This window comes from Oryctolagus cuniculus, chromosome 1 (genome assembly GCF_964237555.1).
Source record: "Oryctolagus cuniculus chromosome 1, mOryCun1.1, whole genome shotgun sequence".
Classification (NCBI taxonomy): Eukaryota; Metazoa; Chordata; class Mammalia; order Lagomorpha; family Leporidae; genus Oryctolagus; species Oryctolagus cuniculus.
This window is the reverse complement of record NC_091432.1, coordinates 74,661,366-74,677,570: the sequence shown is the minus strand read 5'-3', so window position 1 is coordinate 74,677,570 and position 16,205 is coordinate 74,661,366. Positions and strand designations below refer to the sequence as shown.

General features: G+C 38.9%; 1 protein-coding gene and 1 long non-coding RNA gene across 31 annotated transcripts in view; one reads left to right on the top strand and one right to left on the bottom strand.

The window, feature by feature from the left end:
• DLG2 (discs large MAGUK scaffold protein 2) overlaps positions 1-16,205 on the top strand; it is a 2,256,157-nt gene that overhangs the window by 2,030,537 nt on the left and 209,415 nt on the right. The window lies entirely within an intron of this gene.
• LOC103349814 (uncharacterized) overlaps positions 1-16,205 on the bottom strand; it is a 45,219-nt gene that overhangs the window by 11,863 nt on the left and 17,151 nt on the right. For both annotated transcript variants that reach the window (XR_011389818.1, XR_007910101.2), the window contains exons 2-3: positions 5,597-5,716; positions 3,449-3,562 (exon numbers count right to left, since the gene is read on the bottom strand). This is a non-coding gene — a long non-coding RNA (uncharacterized lncRNA). The remainder of the gene's footprint in view (positions 1-3,448; positions 3,563-5,596; positions 5,717-16,205) is intronic.

The window sequence follows — 16,205 nt, the reverse complement described above, 5'->3', positions numbered from 1 at the left end:
AATTTCAGGAACAGGTCCTCTTAAACCTTTGGTGGGAGGTGGGCAGGGAAATAGGAGTAGCGAATCCCATTAGGGTAGGGATGGAGCTGACACCTGTGGTTGGGCCATGTGGTCACCTGTCATCCAGCAATGGTGGCAGAGGCTAGAGCTAGGATGGTGTCAGGGTGTAGATTGAGCCATAGATAAGACTGCACCATTTTACTAACAGAGAGGTCTTCCATTTGCTGGTTCACTCCCCAATTGAACGCAAAGGTCACAGCTGCGCCAATCCGAAGCCAGGAACCAGGAGTCTCTTCCAGGTCTCCCATATGGGTGCGGGGGGCTCAGGCACTTGGGCTATCTCCTACTGCTTTCCCAGTCCATAGCAGAGAGCTGGATTGAAAGTGGAGCAGCCAGGACTCAAACCGGCGCCCATATGGGATGCCAATGCTGCAGGCGGCGGCTTTACCTAAGAAGCCACTGCACCGGCCCCTAAACTATATTGTCTTGAAATTCTCTATCTCATCTCTTCCTTTAAGCTATTTTAGCTTCTGAATCACAATTCCTCAGGTTATCCTTGGCAGAGTGAGCACCAAAGAAATAATTTGTTCTTTTTAAAAAGATTTGTTTTACTTATTTGAAAGGGAGGTGGGGAGGGAGAGAGAAAGAGAGAGAGAATGTTTCCATCAGCTGGTTCATTTCCCAGTGGCTGCAAATCCAGCAGGAGCCAAGAACTCCATCCAGGTCTCCCACATGGGTAGGAAGGGACCAAGTTTTTCGCATCCACTGCCTTCCCAGGTGCATGAGCACAGAGCTGGATCAGAAGCACAGCAGAGCAGCTAGGACTCCAACTGGCACTTTGATATGGGATGGCAGCATCGCAAGCAGCAGCTTGACACACTGTGTCACAATGCCGGCCTCTAATCTAATTTTTAATCTTTAAAAAAAAGTACCTCCAGCATGTATTCAACTTTGCTCTAGGCTGTGGTACTATGTTTGTTTGTTTGTTTGTTTTACTCCTTCAACGTAATGTTAATGCTTGGAACCAGTGCCTCACTGTTGTATCTCCACACATGGTTGAGGAATGAAGGAGAGCTCATTTCTTCTCTCCTAGAACCAATATAATCAGTCCCCCTCCATGCATGGCCCTCTTTCACACTCCAGTTCTACTTATATTGATAGGGCAGCACCCACTTTCTGGTTTATTTCTCTTTTTTTAAAAGATTTATTATTTATTTGAAAGACAGTTAAAGAGACACACAGAGAGAGAGAGAGAGAGAGAGAGAGAGAGCACGCTTGTCCATCTGCTGGTTCACTCCCCAAATGGCCAAGCTAATCCAAATCCAGGAGCTAGGAGCTTCTGGGTCTCCCACATGGGTGCAGGGGCCCAAGGATTTGGGCCATCTTCCACTGCTTTCCCAGGCCGTAGCAAAGAGTTGGATGGGAAGTGGAGCAGCCGGGACTTGAACTGGCGCCCATATGGGATGCCGGCACTGTAGGCAGCTGCTTTACCCGCTATGCCACAGTGCTGGCCCCTCTGGTTTCTTAAGTCTTCTCTTTTTCAGGCTGAGCACTAGTCCTTTCTTACATGCACACACTTCATTTTTCCACACTCATAAGTTTCCAAAGCCTTCCATTTATTTCTTCATTCTCTGACAGTAGTTTGAAACTAATTGATTAGTCTTTGCATAGACTGTTGAGGAACACTTCTCTTAGTTTTCTTTACTCCATTCATTCTTTTTTCTTCTTTCTTTATTTTGCTTTCTCGGATAAAACAGGAGAGGGAGCAGGAAGGGTGTGGAGAATTGGTGGGAGAGCAGGTACAGTGGGAAAAATTATTGTGTATATAATAATGTGTTTATGAGATACATACAAATTAAAAAATAAATAAATTTAAAAAATAAAACTAATTAGTTAATCAACTGTTAAATCTGTGTTTATTGAAAATTTGCTTTAGCCAAGCACCCTGCTGGACAATGAGGAATTTTCAGCCATGCAAAACACATGTGCTCTCAAAGTCTGGGTGGGGTTTAACATACGGAAGTAGGATGGGAAAACAGTGCCTGGTAGGATTTGTATAAATAATACATAAATGTTAGCTCCGGCTTGATAGGTTTGCAGAAGAGGACCTTTCCAGACTAAAAGATTCAGATTCTTCAGGAAGTACACCCACTTCAGTTACCTTTTCACAAACCATAAAGAAAGTGAGGAACACAGACATTTTGAGGAAGGATGATATACTCTTCAGCCTGATATATTAATTTAAAAAGAAATTCATTGAGCCTCTCCTGCATGCCAAGCGCTAAGCTAGTGACTAGTACTGTGAGTTTTCTGAGGTCAGATGTGGTTTGGTTTTCCCTCATTTAATCCCAAACTATTCATGACCTTGCTCATTCCTGCAGCTTTAACCTCTGGCATGCAAAAGGCATTCAGCTTTACCTGCCCACCCCCAGATTCTTCTAGTGAGTCTAATCTTGGCTTTCATCTTAAAGGAAAGTGAAATATGACAATTCTGTTCTACCCACTCTCTGCCAACCATTCCCACTCCTCTCCACAAAGGCATCAGGCGTTGTGAAGGCTCCAAAAGATATAAAACACAGTCATTTGATTCTTGCCATTGCATACCTTCGGTAAGTAGTATAATTATGAGTATGGAAAACATGCTTTTATTTCTTTCTCCACACCACTGCTGTCTGTTTGGGACTGCAGAGTCTTGCTGACTAATGTGGACTGGTCTGCAGGATGACAACTATATATGTATCAACAAACCCTTACTCATTGTTAATGATGGCAGTTCTGTTTTGTTCACTGAACCCATACCACAGTCCAGATGCTATGCTAGCTGCTTTCTGTCTACAATAGTTCATCTTCACAGTAAGTGCTAGAAGAGAGTTATTCCCACCACCATTATAGAAGTGAGACCACTGAGGTCACAGAAACAGCTTTCCCTTGATTTCAAGTCTGGTAAGTGGTTGGTTCCAAATTTGGTGCTGGTGCTCTTCCTACTTTATTACAATGGAAGGAGGTTACTAGTTTTCAGTGCCTATCACTTGGAAAGGAGGGATGGGTTCTTGTCTATTTTAGAACTACGATGTCTTTGACAACTCAAGTTTATCAAGAAAGATCAACAGCTTACATCAGTACCTAGTAGGTAGGTCCTGTTATTGTGCTGAACAGTGGGCAGGATCCAGACATTGAAGTTAGTTAATGTTATTAACAAGCTACAAGTGGTTCATAGCCTAAATGACTCTTGAGTCAGAGCCTACAATCTGCCAATGAATTTCTAGCCAAGCAAAACCAGTAAACTTTGATCCATTTGGTCACTCAATTTATTCTGTGCAAGTTTCTACTGTATACCATACATACATTATATCTTCAAGCATTGCAGATATAATCTACATTTTAAACAGGGTAACTCACTGGGTTAAACACATATTTAATAAACAGCTTGTCTTGAGAATTAATGTACCTTTCCAATTTGCAGGCAAGGCAGTGGCATGAGGAACAGTGAAAACAACAGCTCTTATCCTCTCAGATAAGATTTTGGCAGCAGTGTAGTGTGTTATGTCCTCTAGAGCAGTGCCTGGAAAAAAAGCAAAAGCACATATTGGCATCAGACAGATGAGGGCTTAAGCCTCAGCCCTGACATTTAATAGTTGGCCATGTAATCTTAAAGTACTTCATTGCCAGTAGCCTCAATTCTGCAACTGTGAGGTTGGGAAAATAATGCCCACTGAATGGATTGTTTATTCACTCAGTTGTTTAACAAATAAAAGGGCATGTCAAACATTTCATGGAAAATTAGTATTATGAAAAACTATGCATGGCTTTCAAAAATTTTCACACTAAAATAAACTTAGCTTTTAATTCCCCTTTCCACAAGCTTTTTAAAGTATCCTAGTATTTTTTGAAAATTAAATTACCCAGGGAAACAGACAATACCTTTGATATTTAAACAGAAAGGGATGTAATTCAAGGTAATAGTGCAAAGAGGTGATAGTTAATGGTGGGAGAACTCCACCTGAATCAGGAAATTTCAGGAAGGTATTGCCTGAGCCATACTTTTTTGCAGCCCAGAAGCTAATATCCAACAGTGATCTGTGGAGTCTGAGGAAACTGTAGCAGTGATGAAAAGTACGAAATCCTGTGCCAGTCTGCTGGTGCCCCTCTCTATCCCCAGATGTGTGGAGGTTACTCTGGTTGGGAGAATCTACACTGCAGCTCTACTGACAAGACATTCGGGGAATATGGTTCTCAACCTGCCCTCCCCCTTTTGTTCCCTATAATAAATACATTGGAATGCATAGGAAGGATGAAGAAATGATATAGAGAACAACATATAGTAGCCAAAACAAGCACCTCTTATGTGACAACAACTATTCTGGGAATACAGGGCAAAATAAAAGAGACAAATAGTCTCCTCTTGTGATTCACATTTAATTGTGGAAGGTTAAATAAATTCACATGAATGCATTTAATAGAGCCAGAAACATACCAGCCTCCTTAGAACTAATTGTCCCCTTCCTTTAAGTTCTACACTTGTCCAAAAGAGCATAACGATTTGCCTTCTCTCCATGAGATTTCTGACAAGGTAGATAATTCAGAAATTAGAGAATGAAAAGCTCAGGGCTTGCATTTGTGTCAGATGGCAAGGTTTTAGTGGACAGTACTTGCCTTTTGTGGACAGAGACGCTTTTCAATCTATATTGACCTCAAAGCACATATTCTCTCAATATACAATACAGACCATCTTTGAAGACATTTATCAGTAACTGTATGCATTAATCCATGCTAAGCATATTGAAATACACATGTCCTATAGAGACACAAACATTGCCTCTTCATAGTAGGCATGAGAGAGAGATGAGCATGCCAAGGCATGCATTAATATTTTCATTTACATGAATGATTCATTTACTCTCTCCCAAGGATTTGCCAGTCATCTTCATATCTGCCTCCAAGAGGAAGTCACTATATGTTTTATTCTTTGTCTTGAGTCAGAAGTGTGATGGGTAGCTGGCTTACTTAAACCCCATGTTGAGGAAGTCTACAGTGCCCTTTGGAGTCTAAATTGGAAGCTCTCTTTAGCACTTGGCAGTTGTCTTTGTCCTAATTCCAAACTGAGGCCACAATGGGTAGACCTGAGCTTCATAATCAAACAAGCCTACTACTAAACAAGCTACTACAGCCACAAGTGGAAAAGTACTTTCTGCCGCTATTTCCTCTCCGCCCCGAAACAGGGATAATAAAATCTAACTCACTGTCATATTGTGAGGATTAAATGAGATGAAGCACATAAATTATCTGGCACATAGTAGGTGCTCCATAAATGTTCATTTATTTACCCACTAATGTTATATTGCCTTAGATGTTTTCTTCATTAAGTGATTTTGAATTTATTTTTTATTTTATCTGAATAATAACACTAGTCACTGGAGATCAGGCATTTAGCACAGCAGTTAAGATGCCTTATCTCATATTGGAATGCCCGGGCTTAATTTCCAGTTCCAGCTCCTTACTCTTGATTCTTGCTAATGCAGACCCTGGGAGGCAGTTATGATGCCTCAAGTGATTTGGTTTCTGCCACCCCTGTGGGAGACATGTGTTGAGTTCTTACCTCCCAACTTCTGCCTTGACCTATCTCCAGTATTGTAGGTGTTTGGGGAATGAACAAGCAGCTGGGAGCTCTTTCTGTGTCTTTCTCTTCATCTCTTTCTTCTTACCTGTCTCTCTGACTCTGAAATAAATAAATAAGTTAAAACAATAATAATAGCAGTAGATGCTTATGATGTTTTAAATGGACTTCTGTAATCCCACAATAACTATATAAATACTTAGAAAAATAATACTGTATGCTTCTCATTATTACATCTGGAACCCAAGCATAAGTGAGTAACACCCCAAGGTCACTGCACTAATTATGAGTCACAGGTGGGATTTAAAATCAAATTGTTTCACCCTAGAGTCAGCACATCCTCCACAGTACAAAATGGTCTCTCACACCAGATGCTAGCCTCATGCAAGTCAGGAAGAATATGTATATATTATTTGTATTCTCTGTGTTTCCTAGAGCAGAGCAAAATCATATGAGTAACATGGTTATTAGGATCATTAAAATATATCTTTATAGTAAAATATTATCAGTCTGTAGAGATTTTGCTAACAAAACTTATTATAACTCCAATAGGAAGAAGGTGCTTGATATGGGGTCCTGAGAACCCCCTTTTCTCAGGAGAAGAAGATGATCTAGAGACAGGGAGGAAGATGAGATGGAAAGAGAGAGGAAGGTCAACAGTACAATTTATTTTCCACATTTCTATATATCTACCCTAAATTCCTTCCCCCCCCAACTTATGTACTCCAGTCCTTCCTCCAGCTATAACTACTCCTTGAAAGTTTTTATGTATGTCACCTTAAATGTCAGAGCATGATTTTATCTGTAGTCACATGAGCAATGTTACCAAGGTGAAATATTATATCAAATGAGCACCTGGTAAAAAATGGTCATAGATAACTCTCCCAAAATATTGTTAGTTTGGAGAAACATGGACTCTATAATCAAATATATTCACATACCACCCTCAGAGGCAGCGGGTACTGGGTTCAGTTGATAAGGCCACACAAAAATTGGGACTTTGTGTTATTAGATTTTTAACTCTTTAGGTAACCACAAATGTATATTTGGATGTGAATTTTTTCAATTTAGAAATGTTAACACTTGATTCATAGTTCTGGAAACACTGTGAAATCAAAGGAATCAGAGTGGTGGGTCACACTTGGTTGGCAGGCTGCTGATTTGTAACCTCTTCTATCTCCCATTGTAGAATCTGAGCAATGTCATTATGCCTTATTGCTTCTATGCATTCTTCTCACTTCCGGGAGCTCCTAAGGTCAAGACTGTGTATCATTTCTATAAGACCGTAGACTACCATACGCTCAAACATAGTAGGTGCTCAAATAAAAAAAGCCTATGCCTTTGCAGATTTTCTCTGTTTCTCAAAATTATGGAGCTTTATTCACCTCCAGAAAAATCTTTTTGTGTCTTAGTCTTCTCAGCTGAATGATGTTTATTTGTAGAGTCCTCATGTGAGTCATCATGAGTCACAATAGTAATAACTAATATTTGCATAAATATTTTAATTTGGAAACCTGTTGATTATTTCTATTAAGGAACTTATGGTTTACCTGATGTAAAAAAAAAAACAAGCAAGGCTCATATTCATATTTCCTTGTCCTATCTTCATATTTGGTTTATTTGGAGACCACCAAGGATAAGAAGAGCATGTATAGGCCCTGGGAGCAGATATAGGTTCAAATCCTATCCCGTCATTTATCAGTCATGTGAAAGTTGGGCAGATCATGTCATTTGGGCTTTGGTTTATTCATCTATAAAATGGGAATAATAATATTCACCTCATAAGATAGTTATAAACACTACATTGTACATGTACAGTGTACGTGACTTTATACATATGATCTTATATTCAGAAAGATTTAAGTAATTGTTACTTATTTACATGGAAAATGGTATCTCACTCTATCTTACTTGTTTGACTCATTAAAACCTATGTGTACAGAGGAAGGGGAGATTGCATATTTTATTTTTAAAAGATTTATTTTGTTCATTTGAAGGACAGAATGATAGAGAGGGAGGGAGATACAGAAAGATCTTTACTTGATAGCTCACTCTCCAAATGGCTACAATGGCCCAAGCCAGGCCAGGTTGAAGCCAGGAGCCTAGAATTCCATCTGAGTCTACAGGATACTCTACAGGAGTATCAGGGCTCCAAGCACTTGGGCCATCCTCTGCTGCTTTCACAGGCACATTAGCAGGGAGCTGGATCAGAAGTGGAGCAGTCAGGACTCGAACCCACACTCATACGGGATGCGGGTATCATGGGCAGCCTAATCTGCTGTCCCACAACACTGGCCCTGCATTTTTGATTTTTAAAGGTAGAAATTAAAATTATTATTTAGTATATACAGAAAATGTTTCCATATTTGGAGAATTATAGTCATACATACCAAAATTAGGAAAATGAAGTAGAATGTGTACACTTAACAGTCTTGGTATTTATTATAATTATTTTTAATGTGAGAACTTAGGCAGAATTTTTTTTTATTTCTTAACATTGCATTTCAGAATAATTTTAAATTTCCAAAAATATTTGTGAGATAGTAATACAAAGTGTTCCCATATACCTCTCACCCCATTTCCCCTATCAACATCTCATACAAGAGCTGATTGCTGGTGACTTGTGCATTTTTGGATGAGTGGATTTCAGGAGACGAAAAGTTCAGTCTCAACATGCTGAGATGTCTGAAAGACATCTAGAAGGAGTAATATAGTAGAGCTAAATAAAGTTGTGACTAAACATGCAAAGGTGAAGATGGTGACTTGATGGAGAAGAGTGCCCAGGAGAGAAGAGAGTAATAAGAAACTTCAGTTAGCACTTAGAAAACTTTTGAGAATTACAAGAGTTTTCTGGCTCTGCTTGTCTAGACATTCCAATCTGGAACAGAATTTCCAGTTTAAGATTCAGCAAATAACAAGTCCAGTATTGAAATAGACACTCTGAGGAAGAAAAAGAGATGACTTAATGCCTTAAACTCTTTATAATCAAAGTTAGAAAGCAATGATATGATAGTACAATTTAGTATAAGATCCATATAAGACAATACAGTTTAGTATGGTATCACATGTACAGATAGAAGGCTATGGGTCTTTGAGAAGGGAATGCTTTCACAGTATGTGGATTAAAGGCCAGGTTCTGGAGCCAGACTGTCTGCTATGAAATCCTAGATTAGCTACTCACTTAGCTTTTCTGTTCCCCAGCTTCCTCATCTGTAAAGTGAGAATAATCCCTATTCTACAAGGTTGTGTACAAGAAGGAAGACAGGTAGAACCCTATTATCATGCCAAACTGGATGAGTAAGATAGTGAGAAGAATGCAAAGCTATTGGCCTGTGAGGCAAGCAGACTTACAGTACCAGGGGAAAATAAGCACCTGGATGAATGATTCAGGTGTAAGGTAAAAGAATGAGCCAAAGCAGCTAGGATATGATTGCAAATTTTGTTTCTGGGCAGAGAGGTTATTTGGACTCCTGCAGACCCTCTAATTTGAGTCTCTCTCTTTCTCTCTCTCTCTCTCTCTCAATAATTAATCCCTGTGTGCCTTAGTTTCTTCATTCATGGAAAAGGAATAATAGTGCCTATATTATAGACTTGTTAAAACTGAATGAGTTAATGCACGCAAAGCTCCTAGAACAGTTTGACACAAGTAAATACTAAAAACATGTTGGCTATTATTATGACCATTATCCTCCAATCATTTTTATGTTCCTTGTATCTCATAATCCAAGTGACAGGCATTGAGAAGTGAAAGCACAGAATGTTATGGGAAGCCAGGGCAATACACAATAGCAGGTAAGGGAGGAGCACCTGAACAGAAGGACCTGGTTTCAAATCTGAGATCCATAATTAGGTTCTACTCATGTCACCTGGATCAGGTGTCTACTCTTGTAAACCAGGTGATGCTCACACCTACTACAGGGTTTTTGAGGGAGTAAATGAGATAAACTGCTATATATATTTGACATTTAGTATAGTTCTTGGAATACTGTAAATGTTCAGTACTAGAAAGACTGAAGAAAGCATTAGAGAGGTGGTAAAACTTAAAGGTGCTTAAAATGTGAAAAGCTGGAGAATATATGCAATCCTAGGGCTTTCCAAGGAAGATATTTCTCCAAGTCCTTTGTTTCTTGTTCAACAATGCTCTCAAGCACTAGAGCAAATTGTGAATAGGAAGGTGGGTCACACTGAATAATGATGAATTTTACTGAGCTAAAAGTATCCATTGCTTCAAATAGCAAAATACATTACAAATCATTTAGCTTACAATAAGTGAAAGTCAAATGGTGTCAGTTACAATTGCAAAATACACTTTAGCGCCTAAGAATAACTATTTATAACCATTATCATTCTGTGAAGCTAAGAACAGACTTCACCTTTGATCTCTTTGCTGACAGTTGGATATAATTAACATAATTATCGTTGGTTGGACCCATCATTTTTGGCAAGAATTTTATTCTTCTCCTATGTATCTGCAAAGGATTTAAATTATCATGGTAAGCTGCATTGTTCACAATAATAAGATCTATATGCATTTGTCCCCATGTTTCTTAAGAAAACAAGAACCAAAAATATAATCTTTCAAAAAGCCCTTTAAAAATAGACAGTGTCCAGTATAAAATCTATTGTGGATTCACTACCCATAAGAATAAGGAAACACTATGAGCTTGGACTACAAATTAAGAAACAGTATAGTTGTAATAGAAATTGTTAGTATTTTAGGACATTTACAGCTAAGTATTTTCTAATCCTTAGCGCTTATATGCCCATAACCATGTAGTCTAAGTTGTTATGGTTGTTATCTATATGTTACATAGGTTAAATAACTTGCCCAAGGCCACACAGAAGAGCCACATCTTCCTTCCTCTTCAGCCATCTTTTCTTCAGTATATGCATTCATGAAAGAAGTCTGAGATTATTTTACATAGGCATTGATTGGTGTTCTCTTGGTGTAATGTTCTTGCTAATGAAAGAAGATTGGAAGACTAAAGCACACATGAAAGAATTAACAATTGGCAAACAATGATGTAACCAAGGTAAAGGCTGCCAGTAAGATTTACCAAGTAAATAAATGATTTACCAAAGGTAAACTTTCGGTTTACCATCATATGAGTTTGGGAAAGTTGTTAGTGGTGGAGGTAGGATCAGAACAGAGGTCTCTTAGCTCCTGAGCTAACTACTAGTTAATGGATATCAGCTATTCATTAACAGTGTCAGGTGTCTCCTTCATGTAATTGGTCACTTAACCCAATGGGTTAAGTGAGGTGGGGAATCTATTTAAGAGGTCTTTTTGTTAAGCCATCTAGTTGACTCACCATGCCAAGCAAAAGTATCCTGTCTCCTACATTCTCACTGGAGTTGTAACAGCAGGAAATTACAGAAAGGGAGAATGCCATAGCCTGGCATTATATAAAAGAACCATAATAATGTCAGTTGTTAAATCAACAACAGGAGTCACTGTGCACTTGCTCCCTCTGTAGGACTTCTGTCCTTAATGTGTTGTACTATGAGAATTAATGGTAAAACTAGTCTTCAAACAGTACTTTATATTTGTGTGTCTGTGTGGATGCAAACTGTTGAAATCTTTACTCAGTATAGAGTTGATCTTCTGTATATAAAGATAATTACAAATGAATCTTAATGAAGAATGGGATAGGAGAGGGAGTTAGAGGTGGGATGGTTTGGGGGTGGGAGGGCAAGTATGGGTGGAAGAACTGCTATAACCCAAAAGTTGTACTTATGAAATTTATATTTATTAAATATATATATTTAATATAATATATATATATATAAAAGAACCATAAGAATACTAGTGGAAAAGCTACTCTTGCTGGCTAAGGCCTCATGGAATGCTGACTAGGAGAGGTAGCATTTGTCCTGGATCTTGGAAGATGAATAAAATTTCAGGAAACACTAGTGGGGATAATAAGAAGGAGGGACCTTGTTGAGAGAATATCAGGAGCTGTGAAAATCTGTAAGTATTGTACATTCTACCTCTTGGTGGGGATGGAAGAAGCAAGTGGTGGAAGGGAAGATATTGGCTTCCATGTCAGTGAGTGATGTTGGTGAACTATACATCATTACCCAGTGTTGGTATTGCATACACCTGACCCAAGTTTTGCATACCAATATTTTGACTTATTGATGACATCTGATGTCCAACCTACATACAACAAAATGTAGTTTAATAGACTGCCTTGTGATCAATACATTCCATTAGCAAAAAATAGAAGGAGAGAAGAAGAAAATTATTTTCCTTGAAAAACAAATAGGTAATATACCTAAAGAAATGTGAGGGTGAATATACTTCCACTGTAGAAGAAAAGCTGATCTGTAGAATAAAAGTTCCCTATTTCCTTTCTCCTTACATTTGACCCTTCCTCCTCCTTCCCCAAGGTGTTCTACTGAGGAGGAAAAGTAGGCAGGGGAATGAATATCGGGCTCAGGAAAGGAAATTCTGAGTGCTACCTGGCTTCCAGTCCTATCTACAGAAGCTAAGAAGGTTGAAGGAGAGATCTGCTCAGGACTCACCAAAGGGAAATGATGGATGAAAGGTCCCTGAGGCTCTAAGAGAACCCTTGTTATCTGCAAGGCTTCAACCACACTTGGCATTATAGTACCCTGTAGTCACTTTCTTTCAAAAAAATGGATGTCTTTTGGGAAGTGATATTTCATTGGAATGGGATTTTGCTGAAAATGGATTCCGTGATGACTTGTTATGAGTGTCACCTGCTGACTGTTCAGGGTCGTGTTCTGTATGCCATCTGCTAACATTGCTGAGTTCTCTGCAGCAAGTGCTACAAAGATGTTCCCAAACCTGTGTAGTTTCAGGTAAGCCATGACCAGATGAGCTGGGTACTGACCAGGGTGCCCCTTCCTAATGGCTTAAGTTACATCTGCAGAATTCCTACTGCATTGTTTAGGCATCTTTGGGATGCCAGGAACTGAATCAGCACAACTTCCCTAGAGCACTATGATGCCAATAGCTGACTGCTAAAGCAGTAAAACAGTATGTGACGGCAATTTAGAAGAAAAATAAAAAACACGTAAAGGGACAATGGGCTTTTGGATCTTAAGGAATGAAACTTTAACAATAAGAGTAGGAAAGAAGTGGTAGACCAGAGTATATGGGTGTGGAGAGTTAAACACTCTAAATTAAATTTTTTCTCTTTAAAGGAATTGAATGTGATTGATAAAGTCTCTTAAGACTCCTGAAAATTCATATTATTGCTTCTTTAAATTCACATAACTGTGTGCACATATGCATAAATTGCTGCTGAGGTCTGGGCAGGGAATGGATTTGCACATCTGCTCTCAATGCATGGCCCTGCTGGCCCGGTAGGAAGTTGTGACCAAGGCTCCCTGAAGTTTAGCTTTTTCTGAACATTAGACACTGGGTATATTCTGGTGAAGCCTGTGAAAATTTCTGTCCCTTAAAGCTACTAATCTTCACAATGCTTCCAATGGATGAGTATTTCTTGAAAAACTGAGTAGGAAACTTCCATGTTCATGTTTATTATCTTTTCTTCTTATGTTCTTTCCTTCACTTATATAATAAACGTTCATCTATTTATCTAGGGATGGTTATGTGGTAGGCACTGATCTAGGAGTTAAGGCTATGCTTTTTAACTGCCAAGACCTAGTCCTTAGTGATGAGGGACAGGGAAGTTACTCAATATAATAGTTTGGTGGTGAGAGCTGAGATGGAGAGAAGCACTGGATATATGTGTGGGAGCACAGAGCGTATCTCATGTATTAAGCATCGACTTTGTGCCATGCCACCTAGAGAGGAAAACAGCAGTCCATGGGAGGATGGACTGGTATCTTCAAAGACCTTTCTACAGAGAGTTTGTGCAGTTGTCTGTGGTAGCTGTTTCCTTCATTTGGGGACTGGATGAATCTCTGAGCTATCTCAACCATGCCCCCATCTCCAGGTACTCCTAAGGGGGACCACACAAACCGAATATGGCACTAGAGTCTTGTTCTCACATGAATGTATTAATTAACTACTAGCATATATTAACCTCACTGGCATTATCTTAAGGAAGTTCTGCCATACATTAAATAAAATGATGTATTGATCTTTCTGCAGACATTTTTAAGTCACTCATATAAGACTCCATGCTGGGGCATTGGAAATGAGAATAATAGCAGGGATGTGTCTCCTTTCTTTCTGGAGCACATTCTCCAGGAGAAAGGAGACAATGTACACCATCAAAATGCAAAGCAGAGCATGAGTATCATAACAGAGTGCTTGGGGAGTGCGAAGCAAAAAAAGGGGGCTCTTTTGAATCAGAGGAATCAGGAAGGGATAATTGGTGCCATGCAAATTTGTTGGATTGTCAACTACAAGAGAAGTATCATTGTCAGGGGTAGGGGGAAGACTTATGAGAAATATGGATGGGAAAAGTACAGACATTCTGAAAACACTTAGGCACTTGGAATGTTGTAATGGAAGGTTTTCACTTGAAGACTTCAGAAAGGGAAGCTAGGCTATGGCATCTGAGATACATTCTCTTATATTCAAATTCTAATCTAGGTCCACAACAGAGTGGAGTGCTTTAACTCAGTGGGCAAAAATGTTGTCCCATATGGGGCAAAGAATCATGTTAAGTGAGAGGAACTAGTAGGGATGGAAAACAGTGTAATCACTGGTGTAGGACTCCCAGACCTCTGAAGAATAGTATAAATTCAGCATTCTGCAGTATCCACCAGTTCAAACTTTTCTCAGCTTCCACTCCCTCAGTGTGTAGCTTGTTTGTGCATGATCACTCATCAACAAGTAAGATGTATTTATTTCTTTGTAAAAATGTCCCCCTCCCACACACAGAAATTCTTCCTGTGAAGGGCATGAAGTAGCTAATATTTTTTGAATTTATGGACAGAGATGACATGTACAGTAATATCATAAATTTAAGAATTTTTAGGGGCCCAAGCCTGTGTAGCCCATTGAGACTTATGAACTAAATATGTTTAATGCAGGCCCAAGAAGACACAATGATAATTTTATGGAAAGAGGTTCATGTTGATAAAGAAAATTAGGTATGGACATGGGAGGCAGCAAAGAGGGTTGTTGCTGGCATTTTTAGGATGACCTGTTTGTGAATTGTATCTTCCGTCTTTGGAGGAGAAGACAAGAGAACATGAAGATTCACTACACATGCAAAAAGAAGGTCTGAACAAGGAAACCAAAAGACAACTTCTTCAGTCACGTGAAAGAGAGATCAGCTTGGGAAAAACTGACAGCCACTCCCATGATATGACACTACACACAGTAGGGCTGCCCTCAGGTCTCATTAACTTGTAATCATACAACAATGATATCAAGAGAACACACTTAAAACGCATGCAGCTACATTTCAAACATACACGATTGCTATTCATCCTAATCATCTCTCAAAGTGGATAATTAACTTTCAAAATCTTGTCATCTCTCCCAGACGGAGAAATGAAACAAGCACAGGCTGTTTCCAGCTAGACACCTTCCTACAGCATCTGCAATCACTACTTTGTGGCTCCAAGCTGGGGTGCAATTTCACTGCAAATTTATAAAAACGCTATAATGACACCACTTATGAAAGCTTTTCACACTTTAAGGCAAACAGTGATGATTCTGTTTTTCAGTTTAAGATAAACTTTGCTATTCTCTGCTATGAGCTCAATTCTCTAACAGGGTCAAATTTGATTGAGTAAGTGTAGGCTAAATTTGCTAATGCATGTAAATTTTAGGTGGTTTATTTCTTGCTTTCTGCAAAGGGTGCTTATATCCCACAATATTTTCCCAAGGCTTCCTTCAGGCAGAAGACGTGTCCTTAGATGGTCAACGTGACCTTGGTAACTCTGAGTCAGGTGGAGAGCAATTTCCTAACACAATTAATCTTTAACGTGTGCTTTGGAAATAGGATTTACATGTCTCCCTGTTAGATGCTCTTTATTTAGAATCAAACAGCTTGATAAATTGGACTTCCTGGGGCATTCCCTTTCTGGCTAGAAATTTAATTAGAATACATTGAAAACATAGGATGCTTTCTTCTTTCTCCTCTCCTCATCTTCCTTTCTCCCCTTCTCCTCTGATTTTTCTTTGTCCTTCTTCATCGTTATCAATCATCATCAAACATTGATAAGGGAGCAACTCTTTGAAAGGTTTATACTGAATACTAATTTGTCAGAAACCACCTTAGAGGGCCCTGCCAAACCCTGAGTACAAAAAATGCACAAGTAATTTGGTTGCAAACTCATTTTCATTTTAATATAAGGAGAATGGGCATTTTCTGGGCCCCTACTTTCTTCAACCTCTTTACGTGTGCCATCTTAATAGTCTTGTAATTGTAGTTGGTATTATTTACAATTCAGAGAAGTTAAGTAATTTTTCCTTGGCTACCCCAGCACTCTGTACATTTGCTGTTCCTTCTCAGATTTTTTTTTTTTGGCCTCCAACTTGGTGTACTTATTCAATTCAATAGATATTTTTTGAGTACCTCTTATATATGAGATATTTGTAATAAGAGCTGAGTATACAAAATTAAAAACAAAGTATAATGATTTCCTCAGTGGAGTTTTAGAATAGCAAGGGAAACATAAAAATAAGCATATA